The following is a 10,488-nucleotide window of genomic DNA, read 5'->3' on the forward strand; positions in this document are numbered from 1 at the left end:
CCTTCTATAAACTCATGTTTGGAGATTTTATGGCAAACTGTTTAAATATAAACTGGAATACTTCAAGTACAAAGCAAATCTATAATATAATTAATGAAAAGAACAATGGGGGACCAATAAAATATAAATATGCAAATAATGATGAAATCTCTCAAATGATTAAAAATGTAAATGAAAAAGTAATTTCAGAAGATCCTGTGTGGCTCATTTCTGCTGGCAGACTTCCTGTTAGAGCGATTGTACAGTGGAGCTGTTATGTGACCACAAAGAAATGTCCTAATAATTGTGATGAAGATGAAACCCTGCAGCATTTCCTCCTGGATGTTAGCGAACAACAGAAATAAGAAGCAGAATGGTTGATGTCGGGTTTGATGTAGATATTAATGAGAGATCTGTAATTTATGGATTATTTAAGGAAAAAATGCTCGACAGCAAAAGAAAGTTGTTCTGGTTAATTATGTGCATTATCAACACCCACATTTGGAAAACAAGGGCCAAGTCAGTCATTGAACAAAAAATGATTAACAGTGATGTTGTTTTTAGAAATATTATCGTGGATCTGAGGAGGAGGAAAGCTATTGGACAGATGAATAACACCCCCCTTCCCTGGAATATTTTAAAGATATAAAAAACAAATGTACAACAAATGTAACGATGATTATGTAATATGAATTTATGCTGTTTGTGTTTTGTAGTGATGTGGCTGTTTGTTTGCCAAATAATTTTGAATAAAGGCTTTAATAAAAAAAAAAAAGAGACAATGAGCTCCATTGTTTTGATCGGACACGTGTACGTCATTATCACACGTCAGCGCAAACACACACGGACACACACGCACCTCACATGCACGCGCAATGCTTTTTTCACACCTAGGTGTGAACTGCCGGCGTCTTATACTACTTACTGATGAAACCTGATGGTGTGACGGTAATGAATGAATGAATACCTTTATTGATCCCACAATGGGGAAATTACAGTTAACAGAACACATCCAAGAAGACAAACACACAAACATGGGGAGATAGCTGAACTGTGGCCATACTGCCCCCCCCCCCCCCCCCCCCCCCCCCTTCTGGAGGCGCTGCCATTAAAAAGACAGAAACAATAGTGAACACATAAAAAATCATCTCATACTTTGTATACATGCTGGAGGAAGTTAAATAAGTGTGTGTGTCTCTGCTGTTTAAGCCTTTAGGTTTCTGCGTGTTCGTTTATCAAACAGCAATGACACAAACAGGAATAAGGATCCAATTATTAAATTTAATAAAACCATTTCAAACAGTTTACAGATTAATCTGGTTCAGAATTGTTGGAGCTGCCTGATGCAGTCAGTGCAGCTTCACACAAGTCTGACCCTGCTCTCTACCTTAGTTCAACTTTGATACACAGACTTAGACACAGTTACTGAAATATGCAAGCATGTAGCAGCTTATCAGTTCCTTCTTCTGTGCCCTTCACTGTCGCCTGTTAACGGACTCATCTGGATCCTGTAGACACAAAACATCAGACCAAAACACACATTCTTTTCCAGGAAATCATCAGCATGTGATTTTGTTGTTTCTCTGCTATGCAGTCTGATTTCTGTCTGCTGTGCAGTTATTCCAACACCTTCACCTTGTTGTGAAGATTAATGCTGTGATTTGCTACTTGATGCTGTATTTCTATTTAGATTGTTATATTAATGGTGTGTCTACGTTGCAGCATATTTACACCCCTTCCTTCACACGGCTGCAAGTCTTTTGTTATGGAGGAAAAAAGCATGAATTTATTTGAGGAGCATTATTTAAATATGCCAGTGGTTTATTTTTGAGCAGTTTCTCCTGTACATCTACAGCTGAATGTTAATAAAAGTGTGTGTGAGACATCTGGGACATGTAGCTTTGACTCAGAAGAAGCCACAGGTAACAGGAAGCTTTCACGTCTCTGAGTTCTTCCAAATGATTTGTGCAGCTCAAATATCCTGTGTTCCTAACATCCATCCAGCTGAAGTGACAAACAGGAAAACGAAGCTCATTTTATCCACAGTTTGACTTGAACTTAGTTTGTAAACCAACTATAGAGTTTTAGTTAGTTCCACTTTTTTCCTTTGCTCATTTTGATTGATTTCAGTGAAGCAAAATGTTTTGGACTCTTTGTTATTTGCTTGGTTTTGGTTCACTAGAATAACCTGCAGAGAGCTCCAACAGTCAGAGTGGCCTCATCTCTGTTCACTCCAATGGAGCTTTGTTTGTGAAATATCAGCTAAATCTAATCTAGAAATAATTGTGTGTGTGAGCTCAGGAGGATTGAGCCTGAAGACTCTGCAGTGAGACAGCACCCTGACCCTGAGACTCCCCCTGACAGCTTCAAGCTTCTGATTTGGAAGAAAGCCAACATGACGCTTCCCAGTGCTCTGACCTTTGGAAGGAAAAGAAAAGGTCAAAGGTGGAGCCTGAATAGGATTCATTTGCATATTTGCTGCTGTTTGAATCCATAGCTGAGATTGTTGTTTGTAAATGAAGCCAAACATTTGTCTCCTCCTGGTGTCGCTGGGATAACTGTACATGTACTCTGATCTGTGAGTGAGTGCAGCACAGCACACAGCAGCAGAGACTGGATACAAGGAGAAGAGCACAAAGGACACACAAACACTGGGAGACATGCTGTTCATTTGATGAGTTTATTAGAGATTTCCATCATGGAGTCATTGTGGGAACGAACTGCAGGGAAAAGAGCAAAGATCCAGAAATCCAATCCAGAGTTTCTCTGTGACAAACACAAACATGTTAAAGACACAAATAGACATTAATAGTCTTTAGTGACTGTTCATCCACATCAGTGTTTGTGTTGAAGACATCGGTGTTGGTCTCAGTGTGGTTAACAGCAGTCAGCAGTCCAATTAGAAAAAGCTCATTTCAAACACTTCATGCAGTTCATCTTCTCACCAGCAGAGGGCCACAAATCACCATCAATGAAGACTTCAAGGAGATGTTAGTGACATCAGAGCTGCACATCAACATCTGATCAATATGGAAGTTCATGTTTCTGTCATTGGATCAGTTCAAAAGCACAAAGCATGCAAATGTGCTCTTATTGTGAAAAGGTGCTCCTGCTGACAGCTTCCTTCCTGTCCTGCTTCCATCACAGCTTCCAAAAATGAGTCCAACAGTAAGAGCATGTGGAGAGGTTGGAAAAATGGCATTAAGAAAGAGAAATCAAAGATTTGGATGGATTTGAATGAGCTCAGACTTGTTGAAAATGCAGAGGAGCTGGTTGTGAAGTGAGCTTCAGAGAAACACAACATCCTGATATTCACTGTGAAGCTTTGAGTGGAAAAAGACAGAAAAACAACATGTGGATCCTGGAATAATGGCAGCTTCCATCTTTGAAGGACTGAAGAGGAAGAAGTTCACAAGGAATCATTGAGAACAGTTTCAAACATCAACTGATTGAATCCATGAATGTGAAAACGTGTTTGTGAGTGAAAGAGACAGACATGTACAGACTGAACTATCTGTTCAACAGTCAGAGTGTTTCTCTAACAGGAGGACGCTCTTTACACTCAGCTCAGCACACACACACTGAGGAACCAGGAGACCAGAACATAAACCCAGGATAAAGAGGTTCAGTGAATGTGGTGTTGAAGGTGTGGAGGTGGATCAGAGTGTCAGAGGAGACTCTGTAGAAGGACAGAGTGCCAGCAGGACAGTCCACATACACTGCTACTCTGTTAGAGACAGAGGAGGAGGAGGAGGAGGAGGAGGAGGAGGAGGAGGAGATGGATGTGTGTCTCTTATTGTGAATGACATACTGAGGACGACCATCATAGCACCTCAGACTCCAGGACTGATCATTCCCTCCAAACAAACAGTCATTACTGCCTCCTTTCCTTCTGATTCTTCTGTAACTCACTGATATAAAAACGTTTCCTCTCCACTCGACCTCCCAGTAACAGCGACCAGTCAGACCATTTCTACACAGCAGCTGAGGATAAACATCAAACCTGTCTGGATGATCAGGATATGACTGAACCTCCTCCACATGTGTCACCTTCCTGTTGTTGTCAGACAGTTGTAGCTCTGTGTTCACTGTGTTTGTGTCGATTGTGAGTTGACAGGAATCTGATGGAGAGAACAAACACAATCCAGCTGCAGTTATTGATCCATCATCTGTTCATTGATTGACACTTTGATGATGACTCCTGACATCAGAGATGTGAATGAGTGATGTGACAGTTTGAAGATGGTTGAATGTGTGCTGCTTTGTTTTCATCAATCACATTAAAAACACACTTACACTTCCTCAGACCTGGGCTCAGCCATCGCACTCCAGCAGGCTCCGCCCTGAAAGGAGGAGGGGGGTCAGAGGTTATTTCCTGTCTTCCTCTGAGCGTCTGCGTCTCTGTTTTCTACATGTTTTTGTTCTGGCTCGGCCGCACGGCTAATTTCCCTTTAGGGCCGATGAAAGTGAAGCTGCGAGCACCACGAGGGATGACCGCATCATTGAACTGTTCTCAGATCAGCATCAAAACCCTGCAGCTGCAGGTCTGACCCGGCTACAGGCAGAGGCAGTGATGGCCAGTGGGAGCCTGTTTGAACACTTTGGAGTTCATTCTTTGAAGCTTTCAGTCTGGATGTTGTTGATGAGAAAGAAAGCATTCAAATGCAGCACTGGTCTCATCAAACTTCTTCTCCATCATTAAGTAGAGGAAAAGAAGTGACAGAGTCACAGCTGTGCTTCAGAGGCACACACACACTTGAAGATGTCTGACCTTTGAATATGACAAGTATAGGAAAATGATTTACGGATCAAGGAGATCAGATCCTGTGGATTAGTCTGCAGCACCATCAGATTGTTTTCCTGTTTTTGTCTCAAAGTGTCCTTTATACAGTCAGAAAGGCACAAAAGTCAAGAGGATTTAACCCAACAGCTGAAATGATGTTAGAACAGAGGATGTCCACGTGTTGGGCTCTTTGTCTTTCAGCAGTGCTTCACAGGATCTTCCAGTTACACATTGTTTTCACACTGGAACAACATTTGAATCTTCATTTGAACATCAATTCAAAATGACTCATTGAAGGGAATTTGCAGCTTTTGTCTTCCAGCTGAGAACTTAGAAGATCTGCAAACTGCACAAGGTTGTTAAAAGACTTGAAGCTGGAAATGAGCTCAAAATGGAAAACTGGCTCTGAAATCTGAGACTACATCACGCAGAATAATCACAGCAAGAAGAACAACTTCCTCTGTGGAGCTCAGGGGCGGAGCTCAGGGGCGGATAGCAAAAGCTTTTAGGCTCCGCCCCCAATGTTTCAGAGCCTAGCAGCGGCCCTGGTCAGAAGCTTCCAGAAACAGGTAAGGGTACCAGAGCGGGCCTATCCAGGCTGTGGGTCAGGACCCCTCCCACTGTTCCTTCACAGTCCCAAGTGTGTAATCCTTAATCCAAGAACAAGCAACAGCAGCAACAGCATCCAGGAAGAATTCCAAAAGCCCACCAATCCTGACACGGACACACCGTCCAATCAGCTCGTCTCTCAGCGTCTGCACCTGTGCTTTGCTCCCACCTGTCTCTGGTTTGCAGGTAGCTCTCAGTGGATATCCTGTCCTCTTTTCCTGCCTGCTTTGGATTTCTCTTTGATGGACTTTGTGTTTCCTCATTTTGGACTTTTGCATTTGGCCCAATAAACGCTCCTTTTTCTCACTTCCTTCCTGCCTCTGGATCTGCACCTGGCTCCTCTCTAAATGCACTGATTTATTGCATTGTTGTCACTTCCATTATTTTAAAGTGTGTTGGCTTTTCAAAGCACACTGTGACCTTTGTCTCTGAAAGAAATGCAGAAATGCATTTGTGCAGGGCTGCTGCCTTTAAATGAAAACATCTCCCTGTAGCTGTCAGCTTCTACCACAGCTCTGATTAGAAAACTGTGATCAGTTTGTTCTTCTTTGGATCAAGCTAGGCTAACAGTTTCCTGCTTCCAGTGTTTGTAGGAAGCTAGGATCAATATGTCCTCGGCCTCTCTGTGCACACATTCATCTGATCTGAATCAGGCTCAGAGGGAAAAATGAGTTTTCCCAAAATCCTGCACTGTTAAATATCCTGAGATATCTACAACTTGTTCCTGGAGACGTTCTCCTTGGAGACCCCCTACATTAATATCCCTTATTGTTCACTTCCAAGAGTGTTTTTGTTGTGAGCAAAGGAAAAATGTTCCTGCATGTGTGATTGTTGATGTCACATGTGCATGAAACAAACAGGAAGTGAGTGAAGGACACAGGAAATGCTTCCAGCTCTTCCTCCTCTATCAGGCATCCTCTCCATACCTGAGAGTGTCCAGTCTCCAGCGTGGATCCTTCAGTGCGGCCGACAGCAGCTTCATTCCTGAGTCTCCTGGATGATTGTAGCTCAGGTCCAGCTCTCTCAGATGGGAGGGGTTGGAGCTCAGAGCTGAGGCCAGAGAAGTACAGCCTTCCTCTGTGATCAGACAGCCTGACAGACTGCAGACACACAAAACAACAATCCATCTGTGAGCAATCATTTCCTGTTTGTCACATACAATAACATCTATCCATTTCCATCCATTCAATTTAATTGAGCTTTATTTATAAGTGACAATTGCCAACAGACAACAGCATCATCTCAGGTTGTGTAACAGTGTAAGGTAACAGCCTCCAATCTTAGAGAGAAAGCCCCAACCATCAGACAATCCACTGTGAGCAGCACTTGGTGATGGTGGGAAGGAAGAACTCCCTCTGACAGAAAGATGCTTCCAATGAAAACAGGCTCCAGGAGGAGCTCGGACCATGACTGGTTTCAGTGTGAGGGCAAAGAGAAGAGAGCACAGATGAGCTCAGAGAGACAAGAACCAAACACAAACTAAGGAGAGAGAAGAGCAAAGTTAAGGAGCTGCAGTAGTGGCAGATCAAAGCATCAGGAGGGAAAAGAGGGGAGTGCAGAAGAAATGCATCATGGGAAGTCCAGCAGCAGCCTGAGCCTATAGCAGCAGAACTAAGGGAGGGTTCAGGGTCACCTGATCCAGCTCCAACTAGAAGCTTGATCCAAAAGGAAAGTTTGAAGCTGATCTTAAAGCAGAGAGGGTCTGTCTCCTGGACTCAAACTGGGAGCTGCTTCCACAGCAAGTTCAACATTTGGAAAAAGCTTTGAAAAAGTGTTTGTGCTGCACAAGAACATCTGGCCTTGGTATCCTGTCATGTCCTGGAGTGTTGAGGAGGAGAGGAGCCAAATCCAGATGCAGAAGCAGACTGACTGAACCTTTGATTAGTTTGATGGAAACAAAGTGCAGAAGAAAAAGCCATGAAAAACTAGAAGGAGGATCCAGAGAGGCAGGCAGCACCTGAGGAGGACAAACTGAGCCTGAGACAAAGTGGACATCCTAAAAGTATCTCCTATCTCCTTTTCCTAAGCTGGGAGGTGGCAGGAGAATTAATAAGGACTCAGGAAAAGAGAAGAGCGCTGAGAATCTGAACCGCTTCACACTCGTCTCTCCTTAACAACGTGATGCTGGATGTGTTGGAACTACAATGTGCAGAAGATGGACTACAAAACCCACATCTTCCTTCAGCACAGTGTGTTCTTCCCCTGCTGTTTGATGCAGCTCATTTAAAGGAGAGCAGCCTGTGAAAAGCTTCATTCCAAAGGTGGAATCTGAAAGAAAAAGGAACATTTGGGCTCAGATTTCCTGACGTCTGCAGCTCAAAGACTTCTTTGGAAGTTCAAAAGCTGCTGGATTCACTAAAGAGGCTCAGAGTCAGTTTGGGACTCAAAGTTGTGGACACCAGGATTTTTGCTGCTGTCCTGATGGCATCTGGATTTGGAGGAGTTTGACTTTGAGGAGGAGAAGATTTCAATGAATCCCACAAACATCAGTGAGAGAAACAAAGGCCATCTTCTACCTGCTGTGGTTGTGATGGATGCTCAGAGGAGTGTTTTTAGGAGGGGACATGTTATCAGAATGAGCACTCTGCATGGACGGCTCAAAGCTGTGAGCGCAGCTCCAAAACTCTGTCCTCAAACTCTTCACTCAGTCCTCACGCTGAGTGTTTAGAGCTGAGCTCCACTTCCTGCTCCTCAGTAATGCTGATCTGACTGAAACAGAGCACAAATGAACTGAGCTGCTTTTTCTCAGCAGTGCGCACACAGAGAGCCACTTCTCTCTGCTCAATCTGTGACCAATCAAAGCTGTGACAATGCAGCTCTCCATCAATCTGTGTGAGTGTGTTAGATTCATGCCTGAATGCTGCAATGTGCTATTGAAAAATCCCATGTTCTCTGTTCCTGCTGATCCACTCAAACTCCTTTCCTGCTCCTTCTTTAGGATTTCTAGGACTGACATTAAATTCCCTCCATCCATCTCTGATCCCAGCTGAGCTGAAGTCCAAACCAATGAGAATCCTGCAACACAACAACAAAGCTCACTAAGTCAATGATACCTGCAGCCCACCTGTGCTCACTGTGGCAGGTAAGGGCCCTGGGTTCTTTAAAGCAAACAGCCTTCATGAAACACGAGGACTTCCAAGAAGATTTAGTGTCCTGAGTCTTGTTCTTCCCTTCAGATGAACTAGAAGAACACTAGAATAGCTGCACTGCAAACTGTGCAGTGTGGGCAGCAAAGTTAGCCCACTCACAAATGCTCAGTGTAACACGGAGTCACCAAATCCTCTGAACTTATTAGCAGGAAATAAGAGGAAGAAGCAAACAGCACTCAAAGCAGCTGCAGAACACAATGAACTGAAATGATTTGGAAATGTTTAACAATGAAATGAAAGATTAGAATTTCTCTGAAATGTCCCTTTAAGTTTGCTCAATGACAAAAGTCTCAATGAGGCTCCATGAAGCAAAGGTGGGCCCACACTCTCTCTGCACACACACTCCAGCCAGCAGATATTCTTCCAATAAACCAACTGGAACACCAATGAAAGCTGCTGCAGGCCTGAAGTGATGCTCGGGAGCTCTGTGGCACAAACTGGTCGGCCGTTTCACTCCAGGAGCAAAAAGAAAATCTGCTCCTTATAATGCTGAAGCTGCACATTTACAGTCTGGGAGGAGCAGGAGGAGGAGGAGAGCAGGCTGATGAAGATCTCTGCTGATGCACAAGTCTCTGCACCTCCAGCTCATCTCTGCTGGAGTCTCTCAGTCAGCCGAGGAATGATCCCGAGATGGTGCCGTCTCCGTGGTAACTCTGTAGCTCCAGCTGATGGAGCTTCACAGTCTTCCTCATCAGTAACATCAACTACAGCCTATAATGTCAGCTGAGGGAGCTAAACAGTGGCTATGAGTCCATTCACTCTGCTAATGAATGCTAACATGGACTCAGCAAGCTAATGAGCTCACACACACACACACACACACACACACACACCCACACACACACACACACACACACACACACACACACACACACACACACTTCCTTCTTCTCCAACCAATAGCAGAGCAGCATCACTCTGATCATGAAAACTACTTCCTGTTACAATCATGAGCCCTTCACAATAAAACAGGAAGCTTGTAAACATGAACCATATATAATGTAAAGACTCTTTTAAACTGATTTAACACACTGAACCATTTCAAAGGGATTCCATTTAAATCTTTACAAATAATTTAAGCATAATTATTTTCTCCTCTCCTTTCATAAAGCACTGGTTCTCAAGCTTTTCCCATCATGCCCCACTTCACCGGGTCAAATGTTTTCATGCCCCAAGCGAAGTGACGTCGGAGGGTGGGGGTGTCCCCATCGTGGTGAAGTGGGGGTACAGCTGCTCTATGTACCCAGCAGACGGTGATGGTGGAGAGTTTGGCTAGTCGCTGTGTGCTCACGTATGTGCAAACATTTCCTTGTTCCACCGTCAGAATTACAGTGGTGTGCGGATCGATCTAAATATCGATCATATCAGATCAATGCTAGCGCGATAAGATCGATGCTTCAGTTTGTTTGTCTCCTGGAAGTTCAGAGCGTTTCTCCCCTTCATCAGAAAGCAGGCATGTCTGTGCAAACACTGGCCTTCTTTGCTCCGCCCCCTCCTCCCTGCTCTGCTCTGATTAGCTGTCTGCAGTCACATGACTCAGCGGCACTGACCCCAGACCCCAGCACAGAGGTCAGAGGTCACAGTCAGTGCTGCCCTTTAAAGTTTCACAGCTCTGATGTTCAGCAGCACTCAGAGTGCACTCACTAATACAATCATTAAGAGCAATAAAAATGTTGATGTTAGCCTCTGTGCACTGAATCAGCACATTAATGATTTGCTCTGCATTAATCTGGGTCCTTTTTCACAGCAGTGTTCCACTTTACTGGGATATTTTTATCTCATTTATGTGATAATGTCTCAGGAGCAGGCGGCACTCATAGGGATCATTGTCTGTGGAAGAAGAGTCATGTGACCTGTGAAACGCCTCTGTTAGATTGGTTAGATGCTGCCAGCCCCGCCCCTTTCATGTGACCCTGCAGCAGAAACCCTGGGTTAACTTAACCTGATAACCATGGTTTATCCTGATCA

This window comes from Archocentrus centrarchus, unplaced genomic scaffold (assembly GCF_007364275.1).
Source record: "Archocentrus centrarchus isolate MPI-CPG fArcCen1 unplaced genomic scaffold, fArcCen1 scaffold_41_ctg1, whole genome shotgun sequence".
NCBI lineage: Eukaryota > Metazoa > Chordata > Actinopteri > Cichliformes > Cichlidae > Archocentrus > Archocentrus centrarchus.